Here is a 19,129-nt window from a genome sequence, read left to right as displayed (position 1 = left end):
CCAACCTGATTGCATTGTGTGGGGGTATCTGCCGTCAACCTGATTGCATTTTGTGGGGGTATCTGCTGCAATTTGACTACTTGATGAATTATCATGAGGCATGTAACTACTTGAATATACAATGTATCTGGTCGGACCTAATCTCTGTGAATAACGCCGCTACTTATTTTGTGTTTTGTATTTTTTTTTTTTAAGTCTGCCCATGACTCATCATGACCACGCCGATGTTCCAGTGCATGGTGACACCCATTTAGTTTCGCATTTAGACATATCCCTATTGGAGACTGTCCTCAGAATTGCTCACAATCTATTCCCTACCATAAAGTCATGCAAAATTTCTAGAGTACATGTGTATGTGAGCCCAAAATGGGGGGGGGGGGGGGGGGGGGAGGGAGGAGGAGGAGAGGGGGGTGGGCCCCTGGCTGAAACTTCCTCGGTGGGCCCTTGGTGTCCCAGTCCGACCCTGATTGTGGGACTGACAGTGGAAGGTGACTGCAAGGGGTAATGAGCAGCAGCTGCTGACAGTTTGCGGCCATATTGTGTGTGTGCCGGGTTCGGTTGGGCCTTACTATCGAATGACTCGCTTCACCCTCAAGGGATTATGGGACTGGTCAGTGGACAGCATAGGAGCAGTGCTGGAAGGTTTATTTACACAGGATGTTGCTGATATTGTATTGTGGAGTGCCAACCTAAAAAGGAAAGCTGTAACCTGCCATAAAAAAGTAAGATACTCACCTCAGAAGAGGGAAGATTCTGGATCCCTAATAGCCTTCCCGTTCCTCTGTGTCCCCTCGTTCCACTGCAGGGGCCCTTGTTCAAATATCCCGCCGGCTGCTTCTTCAGTTCTTCTAGTATGGAGCTGCTCATCTTTGGAAGTACCTGGAGACCCGAGTACTTCAGTGGCCCTCCGAGGGTACCCAAAGGCTTCGTCCACATTAAAGTTGAAAACTGGAACGGGGGGTGGCGGCAGTGGAACATGTCGGCGCTATATAAATACTAATGCCTTACAATTATGCCCGGTCTCTACCTAGCAGTTAACTTGTTTTGATGATTAAACCCCCTATTGTATTGTGATTACCTAGCTAGACTGTCATCAGCTTAGACTTCAGTATTCCCCACACTCAGATTATACACACGCTTTCTCACAGCCCCCTCCAATGTAACTGTCTCCTGGTATTTACATATGCAAAAATTAACATTCTCACAGTACGGCCAGTCGGCCACACGGGGAGCGCCGCACACAAGTTCAATGGACATTCTCACAGTACGGCCACAAGGGGGAGCTCCGCACACAAGTTCAATGGACATTTTCCCAGTAACGTCCACAAGGGGGAGCTCCTCGCACAATGCTGCCGGCTTACATACCGTTCCTGGATACTCCGTGGGATGCTCCTAGTCTCGTCCTCCTCGGCTGTGTAGAGCAGAGACACACCGACCTCCTCCAGCCTTTTGTCGCTCGAGCGCTGCTTCCGTTGTCCGCTGAGGTCGTGTTTCCGTCTCGCAGGTGATGTAGATGCCTTGCGCTGGTGACGTGGAGCTGTGCGATTAAGCACACCTTGCCAGTGCTGTATATACTATACTGTAATATATATGTTATATCTATTAATACAAGATTAATTCTAGGCACAGCATATACTGTCAGGCTGTATAATAGTAAGCACAGCTTTAATACAAGGTTTTCACACTGGTTTCTTCAACTAGATGTTCAAGCATTACTGTACTTGTATGCCAGCCTTGCAACACATAGCTGTCTCTTGCAGCATTTCATAGCTCCCAACTATCCCTGTTTTGGAGGGACAGTACCTCTTTGGGGACCGTGTCTCTCTTTCTTCCTCATTTGTCCCTCTTTCATGACTGATGTATACATCTATGTAATCATATGTATATTTCTTATTTTCAAATGTTAATATGAAGGAAAATGAACCAGGATAGAAAGTACCAGTGTGGTTTAAATTATAAAATAACATATTTTTATTTTGAAATCTTTATGGTATGCGCGACTAGGGGGGTGCCTAGGGCGTGATCAAGGGTGTGGCAGGAGTGTGGCTTAAGTGTCCCTATTTCTTATCTCAAAAAGTTGGAAAGTATGGCCAGGGCCGGTTCTAGAGGCTGGTTAGAATTTTTGGGGCACCTACACAGGTGTCCATTTAAATATCTGAATGGTTGCCTATGGCAGCGCCCAAATGTCCTATTTCAGAGTCTCCCACATAGGTAGCCAGAGAGCCCTGTTTATGTGGCAAGAGAGGGCCCCGAATACACAGCACAGCAGAGGGTGAACTAAAGTAAACCTTAACTGTATGAAAGACAAAAAAAAGTGCATTTACCAGCCCCCTGCAGCTGCCCTGTACTCATCCTCCAGCACCCCGCAGCACCCTACTTTCGTTCTAATGAGAGCCTCTAGTCCGCTCGCCTCCTAATCGCGCTCTCATGGATGGGAGCAGTCTGCGAATTTGCAGTACTAAAAAATCTCTACTGCACATAGATAGGAGCGCTATTGAGGAGACACACATGCGCAGTGGCCAGTCAGTCTGGAAGAGGATCGCTAAGGGGGACTGGAGGGCAGCTTAGTGACAGCATGGGCACAGGGCAGCTGCAGGGGGCTGGTAGAAGCCCCAGGTAAGTTAAACCTGTTTTTGTTTTTTGTTTTTTTTTACTTAATAAGGTTCCCTTTAACTCACCTCCCCAGGTTAGCAACCAGCTGCACACAAGCATATGACTGTAGGCGGAGCTTACGGCCATTGGAGACGAGGCTTATCGTGGACTAGTGGGGGGCGGGGCTGTGGTTCGATTTAGAGGCGGAGCTTTGCAGGGCCCCGGAGTCGCTTTGTAAGGGGACATTGGGCTCTATTCTCAAAGACTTCCCGCATGCGGTAAAGTACATGCGGGAAGTTTGCGACCAAAATATCGTCAAGTTGAAATTCTCAAAATGTTCCGCATGTTTTTCCCGCATGCGGAAAAAGTGCGGTAAAAGCGCGGGATTCATGCGGAAAACTTTCCGCAAAAGTCGGTATTTTCCGCAATAAAAGATCAATTCTCAAAAATGTTCAGGCGCATCATTGCGTCGTTAATTACCGATTTTTTATCACCTACAAGTAGTAGGTGATATATTCCGCATCCCATTGACTTTAATGAAGTCTGGAGGCTTAAGGGCTGTGCTTGCTGGACTTTTAATTTTTTTTTTTAAACACTTTTTCATGCGACCTTTTTACTGCATGATTCCCGCATGAATAATGGCTGTTTCCGCATCTTTTTTCCCGCATGCGGAAAACATGCGGAAAATATTAGTGAATGTGGAAAAAATGCGGAGTTTACCGCTGGCGGAAATATAGCGGTAACATTTTGCGGTGTTTTTGCCTGTTAGTGAATAGAGCCCATTGTGGTCAATGACCGCTGCTCAGGGTAAAATCCCCCTCAGGATAAAGACCCTGACCATGCATATTTGCTACCAAAAGGAATTCCAGGAAGTTTTTTTTAAGTAATCGATCAGCCCAGGATGGGTGCCATAAACCTATTTCTGTTATAAGAAATCTTATTCTATCGCCTCCATCCTACCTCACTGTGTAATTCCTGCTACCGGCCGCTAGGGGGAGCTCCGGGATATAACTGCTTGTTCCTTCCTAGAGCTTCTGCCGGAGAATGTCGTGGCTGAGAGCTCCTGGCTATCGGGGATACAGAGAGAGAGAGAGGCCGCACGTCTGCCTCCGATGTTGCCGCTGCTCCGTCTGAGGAGGATGAGTGCCGGGGTGACGTCATAGCAGCTATTGTGACGCGCGTGTGCAGGTGGGCAGCTCGTGCACCGCTGAGGATGGCACCTGCAGTGACACCTGACCACGCCCCTCTGCTATTGCTGTGCCATGCTAGTGGATGGAGGTGACGTCATAGCAGCTATTGTGACGCATGTGTGCAGCTCGTGCACCGCTGAGGATGGCACCTGCAGTGACACGTGACCACGCCCCTCTGCTATTGCTGTGCCATGCTAGTGGATGGAGGTCAGGCATTATGTGCAACAGGGAAAGGTGAGGGAGCGTGCTGCACTGTATATACTGCTGTACATGCATCATGCAGTTATATACTCAGTGATGTGATTATGCCTATCCATACTCAAGCTTGGTACACACATTCAATTTTGATTGGCCAATCATCAGCCAATTGTATCACTGCCATGTCGTATGAGAGGCTTACTTGCACAAACTGGTCTTAGTATTTAAAGTCTGTTCACCGTCACTCTACATTGAGGTGGTACAAGTGGCTAGCAATTGGCCAATCAATGTTGGATGTGTGTATGCACCCTAAGTTACTTTCCCTCTATCTGCAATGCTGGGGTTATGTAATATACACAGGGCCCGGCTGTCTAGAGTACTCTGGCCCGCCCCTTAGAATGTGGCTGCTCCTCCCCTCCTTAGTGCTGTCAGACTGGGCAGCTCCGCCCTGATCTCCCAGCAATACAGCAGAAGCTGTCACCTTGTTAGCCACAGCTTGGCACCGAAACACTGGCCCGCCCTTCAATATGTCACTGCCTCGCCCCTCCTCAATGCTGCTGGTACACCTAGAAAAGCATATAGTAAAATATCTGTAGATTTAAGGCCTGTACACACTGATAATCACCAAACACAGTGTGATGCAATTTTGCTGAGGCCATCTGTTGCTGGTTTCATGACTGTTAAATTATATTTGCATTTTTTCATGCGTTTTTTTTAAGGGCAGGGCTTAAAAAGCACACCGGTCACTGCGATTACGTTTTCTTAAAAACGCATTGAAACACTGTGTACAGGTCATCACAATTTTCACAATTTTTTTTAAAGGCCTTGTGATTTTAAAAACGCAGTGCAACGCATCCAGTGTGTACAGACCCTTACCGACATTCTACTATTGCAGTGAAAATGACGATAATAAAATGTCAGTAATAAACACCAATATTTTATTAAAGCTAAACATAACCCTATTCTTACACTGAACACTCCCACTGTCCATGCCTATCCCTAACTTCCCTGTCCCACGGCTAACCTTAACCACCCACCCCACTTGGCCAGCTTTAACCACCCACCTCCCTCCCCCAGCTAGGAGCGCTGTAAAAACATCACTGGGGATTTTGGCACAGCTGGCACCAAATAGGAATTTCGACTATAGCTGCGCTTAGACAGTAATTTGAGTGCCAGAAACACCTGATCTGCTGCATGATTGTTCAGGGGCTATGGCTGAAAGTATTAGAGGCAGAGGATCAGCTGGGCAGCCAGGCAACTGGAATTGTTTTGAAGGAAATAAATCTGGCATCCTCCATATCCCTCTCGCTACAATTGCCCTTTAAAAACAGCGTAATTTGGCCGCCAGCAATAGCTGGCAGCTGATTTACAGCTTTGCCCATTATCCATTGCGACCTGGAGGAGGAATAGTAAATAACGCCGCCAGAACTTTTGCAGGAGCAGGGTGAGCCACTCTTCGGCTTTACCCTGCGCCCAAGTCTCCCAGTGGCTTAATTATAGGCATATCCCCAGCTAACCTTAAAGGAAAACTAATATCGAAAAAAAAGTTTTACTTACCTGGGACTTCTGCCGCCCCCCCTGCAGCCTTCCTGTGCCTGCGCCATCTCTGTACGATCCTCCGGTCCCTTGCTGTGGCTGTTTTGTTATCGCAAGTCCAGGGCCTCTGCGCAGCCCGGGCAGCTCACGTCCTTGTTCGCGTTTCCCTCACCTGGAGCGTCCTGCGCAGGCGCAGTACAAGGTTTTCTCATACTGCTCCTACGCAGGATGTTCCCAGGGACGGGGTTGGCTGAAGCCCCAGGTAAATGAAACTTTTTTTTTTTTTTTTTTAATATTACAGGTTTCCTTTGACCTTATGCCCCTCCCCCACCAGTCACTGCAGGGCCGGGCCGAGGCAGAGGTGAGAGAGAGGCTTCAGCCTCAGGGCGCAGTATAGGAGGGGACGCACAACTCACTCACCTATCATTCCCCTATTGGCTATCATTCATGAACAGGCTGTCGGTAAACAGAATCCGTGCGGGAAAACACCGCTGGCGGATTTTTAGACTTCTGGGTGGGCATTCATAAAAAAGTATCCATGTGCGGAAGCAGTGCGGAGATTCACCGAACTAGGCTGGCGGTAGGCAGGCGGTAGGCTTGCGGAGACACGGAAGCTGCCGAGTTGATACATTTCTCCGTGTTCCGCTCTGCTGCAGCTGCCTGGGAGGTCTGTGTGTCTCCATTCACTTGCATTGGTATCGCCACATCAGAGGGAGCGGAACTTCCCGACCTCACACCGCTTGCGGTGATCTTTATGAATGAACATTTTGCTACATTTGTACCGATAATCACCGCACAAGGCGGTGATTTATCACTCTGCTCGGTAGTGTCATTTTTCCATGCGGAAAGAGCCTTTATGAATGCTGACTTTGCCGAGTGGTCGGTAAAGTCAGCTGTTTTAAGCATTTCCGCATGCGGAAATGCTTTATGAATGATAGCCATTGTGTTTGAAGCAAAAAGAAATAAGAAAAGGGGATACATGGCAGTGACTGCAAGCCAGATAACGTGAGTAGGGTGTTGGAGGGGTTGGGGGCCCTGGGGCGCCTCTTAGTCTAATAGCAATCAGTGTGTGATGGCTGAGGTGGGAGGGATGGAGGGGCGCACTTTGGTGTCTCAGCCTTGGGTGCTGGAGGACCTTGTCCCGGCTCTGAGGCCTGGTGCACACCAAAACCCGCTAGCAGATCCGCAAAATGCTAGCAGATTTTGAAACGCTTTTTCTTCTTTTTCTGTAGCGTTTCAGCTAACATTTTGCGGTTTTGTGAAGCGTTTTTGGTGTAGTAGATTTCATGTATTGTTACAGTAAAGCTGTTACTGAACAGCTACTGTAACAAAAACGCCTGCAAAACCGCTCTGAACTGGCGTTTTTCAGAGCGGTTTGCGTTTTTCCTATACTTAACATTGAGGCAGAAACGCATCCGCAATCCAAAAAATGCCTCACCCCGGGAGTATGCTTTTCTGCAAAACGCCTCCTGCTCTGGTGTGAACCACCCTATTGAGATACATTGACCAAGCGGATCCGCAGCCGCAAGCGGCTGCAGAAACGCTGAAAAAGCCGCTCGGTGTGCACCAGCCCTTAGTCACTGAAAAAAAAATACAATTTTGGGGCGCCAACATAGGTGCCTATTTAAATATCTAAACGGCAGCGCCCAAATTTCCTGTTTTAGAGTCTCCCATATAGGTAGCCAGAGAGCCCTGTATATGTGGCAAGAGAGGGCCCCCGAATTCAGTGCACAGCGGAGGGGTGAATAAAAGAGAACCTTAACTGTATGAAAAAAAAGAGAGTAACTTCCCTGGGACTTCAAACAGCCCCCTGCAGCCACCCTGTGCCTGCGCTGGGACAAACCCATTCTCTGGTCCGCCGCAGCAACCTACTTTAATTTTAATGAGCGCCTCAGTTCCGCTCGCCAGGACCGAGGCAGAGGCGAGAGAGGCTCCAGCCTCAGGGTGCAGTGTAGGAGGAGGTGCACATCTCACTCAGCTATCATTCCCCTATTGTGTTTGAAGCATAGGAAAAGGGGATACATAGCAGTGACTGCAAACCAGATAACTGGAGATTAAGGTGTTGGTGGGGGCCCTGGGGCGCCTCTTACTCTAATAGCAATCAGTGTGGGACAGCTGGGATAGGAGGGATGGGGGGGGGGGGGGCACACTTTGGTGTCTCAGCCTTGGGTGCTGGAGGACCTTTTCCTGGCTCTAAAACCCAGCAAGGCATTTTACATATTCATCGCCAGGCTGTTGCTATTGGCAAAACGGGCACAATATGATTTATGGATCAAAATGTGCTTAGTGGAAAAGGGCCCTAATTAGATGTTCTCCCCTTCAGATGTTTTATTATGTTCTTTTTGTGGCAGAGTACTTTGGTTAATCCAATTGGCTGAAAGTAAAAAACATTTTGGCCAATAGGATTGTAAGCCGGCCCACCACGGCAAGGTAGGCTCTTTTAGGGCGGGTTGGGGTATTGGAGTGAAAGAGGTATAGGGGATGGCGGTTTGGAAAATGATGAGGGGGATAGGTGGTCATAATGGGTACCCCCCTTACACCCTCAAGTGAAAAGTCCGGGAACACGCCGACCACCTGAGAAGGAATTGGGATCCAGTTGGTTCCCCCTTAGCCATGGTTCAACCCTGAAAAATAAAATTTTTCAAACAAAATGTGTCTAGTAAAAAAGTGCCCTAATTAGTTGATCACTCTCTAAGGCCTAGTGCACCCCAAAAACCGATAGCAGATCCGCAAAATGCTAGCAGATTTTGAAACGCTTTTTCTTATTTTTCTGTAGCGTTTCAGCTAGCATTTTGCGGTTTTGTGAAGCGTTTTTGGTGTAGTAGATTTCAGATATTGTTACAGTAAAGCTGTTACTGAACAGCTACTGTAACAAAAAACGCCTGGCAAACCGCTCTGAAGTGCCGTTTTTCAGAGCGGTTTGCGTTTTTCCTATACTTAACATTGAGGCAGAAACGCATCCGCAATCCAAAATCTGCAGCAGCCCGGGAGTATGCGTTTCTGCAAAACGCCTCCCGCTCTGGTGTGCACCAGCCCATTGAAATACATTACCCTAGCGGATCCGCACCCGCAAGCAGATCGCAAACCGCAGCAGAACCGCTCTGGTGTGCACTAGGCCTAAGATATTTTATTATACTAGCCGACCCGCGTTGTAGCATACGCCGCATCTATCTATCTAATAGAGTACGTGCCTCAACCTTGAGGCCTGGAACCCACTACAAAACACTATTGCTAATCGCAATCGCTAGCGTTTTGTATGAGCAGTTTGTAAGCGATTTCATGAGCGTTTTAGGGAGCGATTTTAGAAAGTGTAATCAATTTGCCGGCGCTTGTGTAGCAATTAGCGTTTTAAAGTCCGATTGGTCTTTTCAATTATTTTTAATTTTGTTACAGTGTACATTAACTTAAAACGCTAGCAAAATCGGTCAAAGAGTTCACCTCCTGACTTGCGTCAGGCAGTGAATTTAAAAACCGCTCTAGAAAAGCCCTTAGAAAATCGCTTTTACCAAAAAGTGGAGCACAGGGAGGGGGGGAAAAAACTGCCGCACAAAACGTTTGCGATTACGATTTTAGATGTGAACGAGGCCTAATACTGGCGAACTCTAGACTTGGCATATGAGATTCTAAGTTTTGAGTTAATGCAAATGATATGCAAATTAATGTAGCTTGAAACTGAACCTATTAAAATGGAAAGTATGCTTCTGCCTTTGATGGGTCCAGTTCCAAGCTGCATACATTTACATAAGATCTGTCCTGAGATCTGATCGAATATCAAGTGAGACAAGGTGGTGAACGATTGATATCAGGAAAATGTCGATAATTTACCACATCTGGCTAGTGTGTATCTTTACAAAGATCACATGGCCGTGCTTCGGTGATGGCGACTATCCTTGATGTTCAATGATATGCTAATTTTTCAAGCTGAGGCAAAATGTGAATGATTTTAGGCAGTTTGGAACTGAGCCAATCCGATGCAGCTGCTGCCAATTTAGATTGTACCAGTTTTAAGCTGCATCCAAATTGCATCCAATTTTGCATTTAGGGCAAGTTCACACCAGAGCCCACTTCTGGCGTTTTAACGCAAAGTCTATACTTTGCGTTAACCAAGGTAAAAGGAAAGTCCATAGACTTTCCTTTTACCTTTCACACCCGACGCTGCGTTTCGATACGTTGCGGTACGACGCATCCCGGTGCATTTTATCGTCGGGAATCGCCGTTTCCCCTTCGGGGTAATTAACTACTACCGCCGCTACTCAGCGTCGCACCAGAGTTTCCCGACGACACGCCGCAACGCGTGCAGGAGCCGTTCTCCTGCACGCTTTTGGTGTGTAACGGGCCTTAGGGCAAGTTCACACCAAATTGCTAATTGTAATCGCAAACGCCTAGCAATTGTTGCGGCGATTTGCAGTAGCAATTCCCAGCATGTGCCTAGCGATCTTCTATTATTTGCTCTGTTGATTTTACAGTTTTCCTATTTTTTACATTGAGGCGTAATTGCCTCCAAAATGCTGCAGGACTTGCGCTAGGGAAAAAGTCACATCACTGTAATGATGCCCATACATGGTACAATAAAAACGTTACATTTTCCATTTTTATTCAACTAAAACGATCTAATGAAAGTCAAAAAGAATCTTTTTTTTTTTTGGATTAAGAAAAACGAATGACTATCCCGTTTGTTTTCTTCCAATAAAAATCTGATCTGACATGTTGGAAAAATCTTTATATTCGATCTAACAGAATAATTGAAAGAAATGAATCGAAAAAAAATAAAATATTGTACGATGTATTGGCACCTTAATGCAAACTAGCCCATAGAAAGACATTACCCAAGCGCTTTTCGAAACTCTACTGCTTTTGAAAGCACTTCTGAGCGCTTTTTAAAACACCAGCGCTTTCAAAAGCGATTGGCTGATGTTTCTTAATGGGATGGATCCATAGATCACACCAAAGCGATGTAATTTTCTCCCAAATGCAGGTCCTGCTGCATTTAGGCCTTTTCCCACTACACAGCTGATTCGCAAAATCGCTAGTGATTTTTAAATCGATAGGGTTGTTGCTTTATCATAGAAATCATGAGAGGTATTTTCGGTACTTATCCGTTAGCCGGGCGCATCCGGTAGGTGGCTCTAATTACTATTCCCCCTCCAGGCCGACATGGATAGTAGGGAAAGATGTAACTCTGGTGGTGTTTTGTCGCCACCTAGAGGATGCGCCCAGCTAACGGATAAGTACCGTATTTTCCACTATAGTGATTTGATTTGGGAATCACAAATCACAATCGCTTTCTGGAGCGATTTTTAGAGTGATAATGCAATGCAAATGAAAAATTGCAATCGCATAACAGAATGAATGAAAAATCACAATCGCCGGCATTTGTGATTGCTAGTGGAAAAGGGCCCTTTCCACTAGCAATCGCTAACTTTCGTGCTAAACGCTAGTGATTGCGTTTCAGCAAAGTCCAAAATTCCCCTGCAATTTCCTGGCGATTGCGATCACGCTTTTGCTATGCAATGCAATGCATAGCAAAATCGAGGCGCGATCGCGCTTCAGTAAAAAACAAATTGCGGTAGTGGTAATTACCTACCGCGATCCCTATGTTAAAAAACAAACTGTAGCGATTTAAAAATCACTAGCAGTTTGCGATTTAGCATTGCAATCGCTGCTTGTGGAAAAGGGCCCTTTTATTTCTGAGGCGATTCAGCCTCAATGTTAACTATAGGAAAGTGGAAAAAGCACTAGAATAGAGCGATGTTCCAAGCGTTTTTGTGACACAACCAGTACACTAGCAGTTGTACTGTAACCCCCCTAAAAAAAGCTACACAAAAACGCTCCAAAAATCACCAGTTATAAATAGAAAATCGCTAGGCACATGCCTAGAATCGCCTTGAAAAATCTCTCCCAAAAGCACTGAGCGTTTGCGAGTATGCTAGCGCTTTTAGGTGTTCACCAACTCTAACTCAGAAAATCAGCATCTCCTTGATCCAGGATCTTTATATAAATTATTTTTAAGGAGGGTCTTTGAAAGTTATAAAGGCCATGCTGAGAATCCCCCATGAAGAGATGGACTAGACCAAAACCTATTGGTTCCGTCAGATTGTTACTACCTACTGTAAGTGACACCAAGATGGGAGAAAAGTAATTTAAGGCTCATTTTAATTGGGGTGAAACACTGCTTATTTGTATGTGTTTACATGTATTTTACATTTTTTAATTTTCCGCGATAGTGGTTCTTTAAGAACCACAAAGAAATCATTTTTAAAATCCTTAAAGAGGAACTGTAACGCCAAAACGGCCCCTGGGGGGTACTCACCTCGGGTGGGGGAAGCCTCAGGATCCTAATGAGGCTTCCCACGCCGTCCTGCGTCCCTCGGGGGTCTCGCTGTAGCCCTCCGTGCAGTCCGGGCAGCGGTGACGTCATTATTTACCTTCCTGGCTCCTGCGCAGGCGCTCTGATGCCTCTCGGCGCCGAAGTAGGCGGAAATACCCGATCGCCGTCGGGTCTGCTCTACTGCGCAGGCGCAAGTTTCCGGCGCCTGCGCAGTAGAGCGGACCCGACGGAGATCGGGTATTTCCGTCTATTTCCGTGCCGAAAGTCGCCACAGCGCCCCCGCTGGAGCCAGCAAAGGTAAATATTGAACTGACAGTCGGCACAGTCGCCGGCTGTTCGGAGGGCTGCGGCGAGACCCCCGTGGGACAGAGGACGGCGTGGGAAGCTTCATTAGGATCCGGAGGCTTCCCTCACCCGAGGTGAGTACCCCCCAGGGGAGGTTTTTGTTGTTACAGAGTCTCTTTAAGTGAAAGTAAAAACTGCTTCCTGGAGGTCTTCTTTAGTTTTGTGGACTGAGTGATGTACCTCGGGACAGGAAGAAATAAAAAAACACATTCAAATTGATGACTTGGGCCACAGAACTGATCATGCATTTTTTTTTTAAGTGAGGCCTGGAACCCACTGCAAAACGCTATCGCTAATCGCAAGCGCCAGCATTTTGTAGGAGCAGTTTGTCAGCGGTTTCATGAGCGTTTTAGGAAGTGATTTTACAAAGTGCATCAATTTGCCTGCGATTGTGTAGCGAATAGCGATTAGCGTTTTAAAGCCTGATTGTTCCTTTTAATTAATTTTAATTTTGTTACAGTGTGTGGTAACGTTAAAACGCTAGCAAAATCGCTCCATGCAGGTTTTGATGAGCGGTTACGCCAGGGTTTATATACTTTACACTGAAGCGCTAACGCTCCCAAAATGCTCCATGTCCTGCGTTTGCGATTTGAGGAATCGCAAGCGCTCCAGTGGAAGTTACCCCATCCATTTACATTAGCTGAGCATTTTGGCTAAACGCTAGCGTTCTGTAACGCTCCAAAAATGCTCTCAAAATCGCACTTGTGGGTTCCAGCCCTGAGAGTCTTTTGGTTAATCCAGTTGGCAAAAATGAAACCTTTGGCCAACAGGATTGTAAGCCCGCCCACCAGCGACAAGGTAGACTCTCTTCGGGCGGGGCCTACACTACACTATGCTGGCCTACTCTAATTGGTGCTAGTCACCCTGAAAGCTATTCTAGTGTTGGGGTGCATGTGTGATATGTAACACCTAATCTAATCCTACATCTCCTGCTCCTAAGTGATGCTGCTCACCAATATGCCCTGTTCAAGTGTTTGGTGTGTGTGTGTGTGGGGAGGTCTAATCTTATCCTAATCTCATCTCTGTGGTTAGCACTATGCTACAGTCCATGGGATGAGGTGTTGGTCTGGGTATGTCATTCTAAAGTGAGTGTGTGTCTGTCACAGTGTGTATGTCTGGGACTGGGTATCAGTCAGTATGAGTCAGTTAAGGTAAGTTAGTCTGGGGTAAAAGCTGTCATTGTATGTCAGTCAGTGTATGTGTGATTTATAGGGTGGTCATATATTACTTTGGTTTCCTCTTATTTGACTGGGGTACTGCTCATCCGTCCTCCGTAAAGCGGTAGCCCCCTCATTCCCCACTTTACAGTTGTACGAATGCACAGACCTGATGAGCAGCGAAGAGGACCGTATGACCACCTAAGACTATGCGACAAGGACAACCTAAAACTCTGTAAGTACCCTAGGGGCCCCTGGAGTTCAGCGGCAGTCTAGCTCATGTAAATCCTCAGTGTAAGTTGATTAAGAATAGACTACTCACACTAACGACAACAACTTCCACACAAGCTGTTTATATCAGAAATATATAAACAAAAGGAGTGGTCATAAATTACTTTGGTTTCCTCCTGCTCCCTGGGTGTCCACACAGAGGAGAACAAGCTAGTCTTGACTCCCCTTGCTTTCACTCAGTTTGACCGGGGTACTGCTCATCTGTCCTCCGTAAAGCGGTATCCCCCTCATTCCCCACTTTACAGTTGTACGAATGCACAGACTGGACAAGCAGCGAAGAGGACCACATGACCCCCTAAGAGTGGAAAACAAAGACAACATGAACTCTTCTACTTGCCTTAGAGGCCCCAGAGTTCAGCAACAGGTTTTCTTTGCTAATTCTCTCTAACAGGCTGGTTCATTTTAATGATCCCCATTGTAAGATGAGGAAGAATGGGCTGCCTACACTAAGCAAATAATAGTAGTTCCGGCCAAACAAATAAACGGTATCAGAAATGCGTTAATAGAAGGAGAGATGGAGCATAAATGTCAGTTGGAAGCTAGCTATAATTTGTTATCCAACCAACAAAAACCAATCTACTATAATTAACTAACCTAACCATGCAACCAACAAATATAACCTACTATATTAAGCTAAGGTAGCCATCCTAAGAAAAAAAAAATACCATAATTAACTAACTGCACTTTTTGTTACCATAGCCGCCTTGCAAGACACCTTGCACACCTAACACAGTCCAGGAGCCCCCAGAGGTCTAACATCATCTGCTTCAAGAGACTCCAGAGCATCCTATTTATGCTTTTCTGACTATTGTGATGTCATCAGGGCCCATTTTGATGTCATCAGGGACACAACCAATCATCTTGCCACACTGGCTACTGTGACACTCTGGCATGTGGCTGATGCATGGCTGTACATTTGATGAGAAAGTCATGGTAAATAAACAACAGGGTGTAATGGGGAGAAGTAACAGAAATTAAAACATGACAGAAGCATAATTAGGTAATTAGAATGATGATGTGGCAATATTTTAGTGGACAGTTTTTGGGGTTTCTCCATATTCAGCACATCTTCACAGATGATGCTAGGGGGTGGAGCAATATGCTGAATGTAATGTAGGAAATGTGTTGGAAGGAATGGATCAGCAAACAGACAGGCAAGGTGCACTGTTTAAAAGGAATTGTATGAGCCAATCAATTTCTAATTCCAAAAAGGTGTGAGTTTCTAAGCAGTTTGTACTCAGAAGAGTATTGTCGCCATGGCTGCAAAGAAGTGCAAATTGAGTTCCGGATCACTTTAACCACTCTGCGACCGCCTAACGCAGGATTGCAAGTGGCAGAGTGGCTTACTCATTCCTTGCTCATGCCAGGTGACATGATCTCCCCAGAAACGAGATTTTCAGGGAATGAGCGCTCGCTCGAGCACGCGTTCCCTGCTGTAAACAAAGCGGAGTTTTGTCATCAGCCTGCCAGTCACAATCGGAGCTGATAAGCTGACTTAAGGACATAAACAGCTAATAAATGTGTACAGTGCTGCAATCTAGCGCATCGCTGTACAGAGGACAGCCCTGTCACTTAACTGTCCCTTCTAATGGCTGTAAAGATTGCAGCAGCAATCAGAGACCACCCAAAGAAAGCTCTATTAGTGGGAAGAAAAGGAGGTAACATTCATTTGGGTGCTAAGTTGCATGACTGAGCAATAAACCATTAAAGTTGTAAAGTGTGGAAATGTAAACAATGGCCTGGTCAATAGGGGGGGTATAAACGTGTTCCTCAGGTGCTTAAAGGACCATTATCGTGAACAATGTAAAATGTAAAATACATGTAAACACATACAAATAAGAAGTACATTTCTTCCAGAGTAAAATGAGCCCTTAATTACATTTCTCCTATGTTTCTGTCACTTACAGTGGGTAGAAGAAATCTGGCAGAACCAACAGGTTTTGGACTAGCCCATCTCCTAGTGGGGTGTTCTTAGGGTTTTCTTTATTTTTAAAAGCACTTAGTGAATGGCAGTTGCTCCGTCTAACTGCGACAAAAGTGTGCAGCGAGCAGGGAGGCTGCCAGGATCTTTATATAAATTATTTTTAAGGAGGGTCTTTGAAAGTTATAAAGGCCATGCTGAGAATCCCCCATGAAGAGATGGACTAGACCAAAACCTATTGGTTCCGTCAGATTGTTACTACCTACTGTAAGTGACACCAAGATGGGAGAAAAGTAATTTAAGGCTCATTTTAATTGGGGTGAAACACTGCTTATTTGTATGTGTTTACATGTATTTTACATTTTTTAATTTTCCGCAAAGAAATCATTTTTAAAATCCTTAAAGAGGAACTGTAACGCCAAAACGGCCCCTGGGGGGTACTCACCTCGGGTGGGGGAAGCCTCAGGATCCTAATGAGGCTTCCCACGCCGTCCTGCGTCCCTCGGGGGTCTCGCTGTAGCCCTCCGTGCAGTCCGGGCAGCGGTGACGTCATTATTTACCTTCCTGGCTCCTGCGCAGGCGCTCTGATGCCTCTCGGCGCCGAAGTAGGCGGAAATACCCGATCGCCGTCGGGTCTGCTCTACTGCGCAGGCGCAAGTTTCCGGCGCCTGCGCAGTAGAGCGGACCCGACGGAGATCGGGTATTTCCGTCTATTTCCGTGCCGAAAGTCGCCACAGCGCCCCCGCTGGAGCCAGCAAAGGTAAATATTGAACTGACAGTCGGCACAGTCGCCGGCTGTTCGGAGGGCTGCGGCGAGACCCCCGTGGGACAGAGGACGGCGTGGGAAGCTTCATTAGGATCCGGAGGCTTCCCTCACCCGAGGTGAGTACCCCCCAGGGGAGGTTTTTGTTGTTACAGAGTCTCTTTAAGTGAAAGTAAAAACTGCTTCCTGGAGGTCTTCTTTAGTTTTGTGGACTGAGTGATGTACCTCGGGACAGGAAGAAATAAAAAAACACATTCAAATTGATGACTTGGGCCACAGAACTGATCATGCATTTTTTTTTTAAGTGAGGCCTGGAACCCACTGCAAAACGCTATCGCTAATCGCAAGCGCCAGCATTTTGTAGGAGCAGTTTGTCAGCGGTTTCATGAGCGTTTTAGGAAGTGATTTTACAAAGTGCATCAATTTGCCTGCGATTGTGTAGCGAATAGCGATTAGCGTTTTAAAGCCTGATTGTTCCTTTTAATTAATTTTAATTTTGTTACAGTGTGTGGTAACGTTAAAACGCTAGCAAAATCGCTCCATGCAGGTTTTGATGAGCGGTTACGCCAGGGTTTATATACTTTACACTGAAGCGCTAACGCTCCCAAAATGCTCCATGTCCTGCGTTTGCGATTTGAGGAATCGCAAGCGCTCCAGTGGAAGTTACCCCATCCATTTACATTAGCTGAGCATTTTGGCTAAACGCTAGCGTTCTGTAACGCTCCAAAAATGCTCTCAAAATCGCACTTGTGGGTTCCAGCCCTGAGAGTCTTTTGGTTAATCCAGTTGGCAAAAATGAAACCTTTGGCCAACAGGATTGTAAGCCCGCCCACCAGCGACAAGGTAGACTCTCTTCGGGCGGGGCCTACACTACACTATGCTGGCCTACTCTAATTGGTGCTAGTCACCCTGAAAGCTATTCTAGTGTTGGGGTGCATGTGTGATATGTAACACCTAATCTAATCCTACATCTCCTGCTCCTAAGTGATGCTGCTCACCAATATGCCCTGTTCAAGTGTTTGGTGTGTGTGTGTGTGGGGAGGTCTAATCTTATCCTAATCTCATCTCTGTGGTTAGCACTATGCTACAGTCCATGGGATGAGGTGTTGGTCTGGGTATGTCATTCTAAAGTGAGTGTGTGTCTGTCACAGTGTGTATGTCTGGGACTGGGTATCAGTCAGTATGAGTCAGTTAAGGTAAGTTAGTCTGGGGTAAAAGCTGTCATTGTATGTCAGTCAGTGTATGTGTGATTTATAGGGTGGTCATATATTACTTTGGTTTCCTCTTATTTGACTGGGGTACTGCTCATCCGTCCTCCGTAAAGCGGTAGCCCCCTCATTCCCCACTTTACAGTTGTACGAATGCACAGACCTGATGAGCAGCGAAGAGGACCGTATGACCACCTAAGACTATGCGACAAGGACAACCTAAAACTCTGTAAGTGCCCTAGGGGCCCCTGGAGTTCAGCGGCAGTCTAGCTCATGTAAATCCTCAGTGTAAGTTGATTAAGAATAGACTACTCACACTAACGACAACAACTTCCACACAAGCTGTTTATATCAGAAATATATAAACAAAAGGAGTGGTCATAAATTACTTTGGTTTCCTCCTGCTCCCTGGGTGTCCACACAGAGGAGAACAAGCTAGTCTTGACTCCCCTTGCTTTCACTTAGTTTGACCGGGGTACTGCTCATCTGTCCTCCGTAAAGCGGTATCCCCCTCATTCCCCACTTTACAGTTGTACGAATGCACAGACTGGACAAGCAGCGAAGAGGACCACATGACCCCCTAAGAGTGGAAAACAAAGACAACATGAACTCTTCTACTTGCCTTAGAGGCCCCAGAGTTCAGCAACAGGTTTTCTTTGCTAATTCTCTCTAACAGGCTGGTTCATTTTAATGATCCCCATTGTAAGATGAGGAAGAATGGGCTGCCTACACTAAGCAAATAATAGTAGTTCCGGCCAAACAAATAAACGGTATCAGAAATGCGTTAATAGAAGGAGAGATGGAGCATAAATGTCAGTTGGAAGCTAGCTATAATTTGTTATCCAACCAACAAAAACCAATCTACTATAATTAACTAACCTAACCATGCAACCAACAAATATAACCTACTATATTAAGCTAAGGTAGCCATCCTAAGAAAAAAAAAATACCATAATTAACTAACTGCACTTTTTGTTACCATAGCCGCCTTGCAAGACACCTTGCACACCTAACACAGTCCAGGAGCCCCCAGAGGTCTAACATCATCTGCTTCAAGAGACTCCAGAGCATCCTATTTATGCTTTTCTGACTATTGTGATGTCATCAGGGCCCATTTTGATGTCATCAGGGACACAACCAATCATCTTGCCACACTGGCTACTGTGACACTCTGGCATGTGGCTGATGCATGGCTGTACATTTGATGAGAAAGTCATGGTAAATAAACAACAGGGTGTAATGGGGAGAAGTAACAGAAATTAAAACATGACAGAAGCATAATTAGGTAATTAGAATGATGATGTGGCAATATTTTAGTGGACAGTTTTTGGGGTTTCTCCATATTCAGCACATCTTCACAGATGATGCTAGGGGGTGGAGCAATATGCTGAATGTAATGTAGGAAATGTGTTGGAAGGAATGGATCAGCAAACAGACAGGCAAGGTGCACTGTTTAAAAGGAATTGTATGAGCCAATCAATTTCTAATTCCAAAAAGGTGTGAGTTTCTAAGCAGTTTGTACTCAGAAGAGTATTGTCGCCATGGCTGCAAAGAAGTGCAAATTGAGTTCCGGATCACTTTAACCACTCTGCGACCGCCT

The sequence above is a fragment of the Hyperolius riggenbachi genome, chromosome 2 (assembly GCF_040937935.1).
Source record: "Hyperolius riggenbachi isolate aHypRig1 chromosome 2, aHypRig1.pri, whole genome shotgun sequence".
NCBI classification, from domain to species: domain Eukaryota; kingdom Metazoa; phylum Chordata; class Amphibia; order Anura; family Hyperoliidae; genus Hyperolius; species Hyperolius riggenbachi.
The sequence above is the reverse complement of the archived record's forward strand: the minus strand, read 5'-3'. Positions refer to the sequence as shown.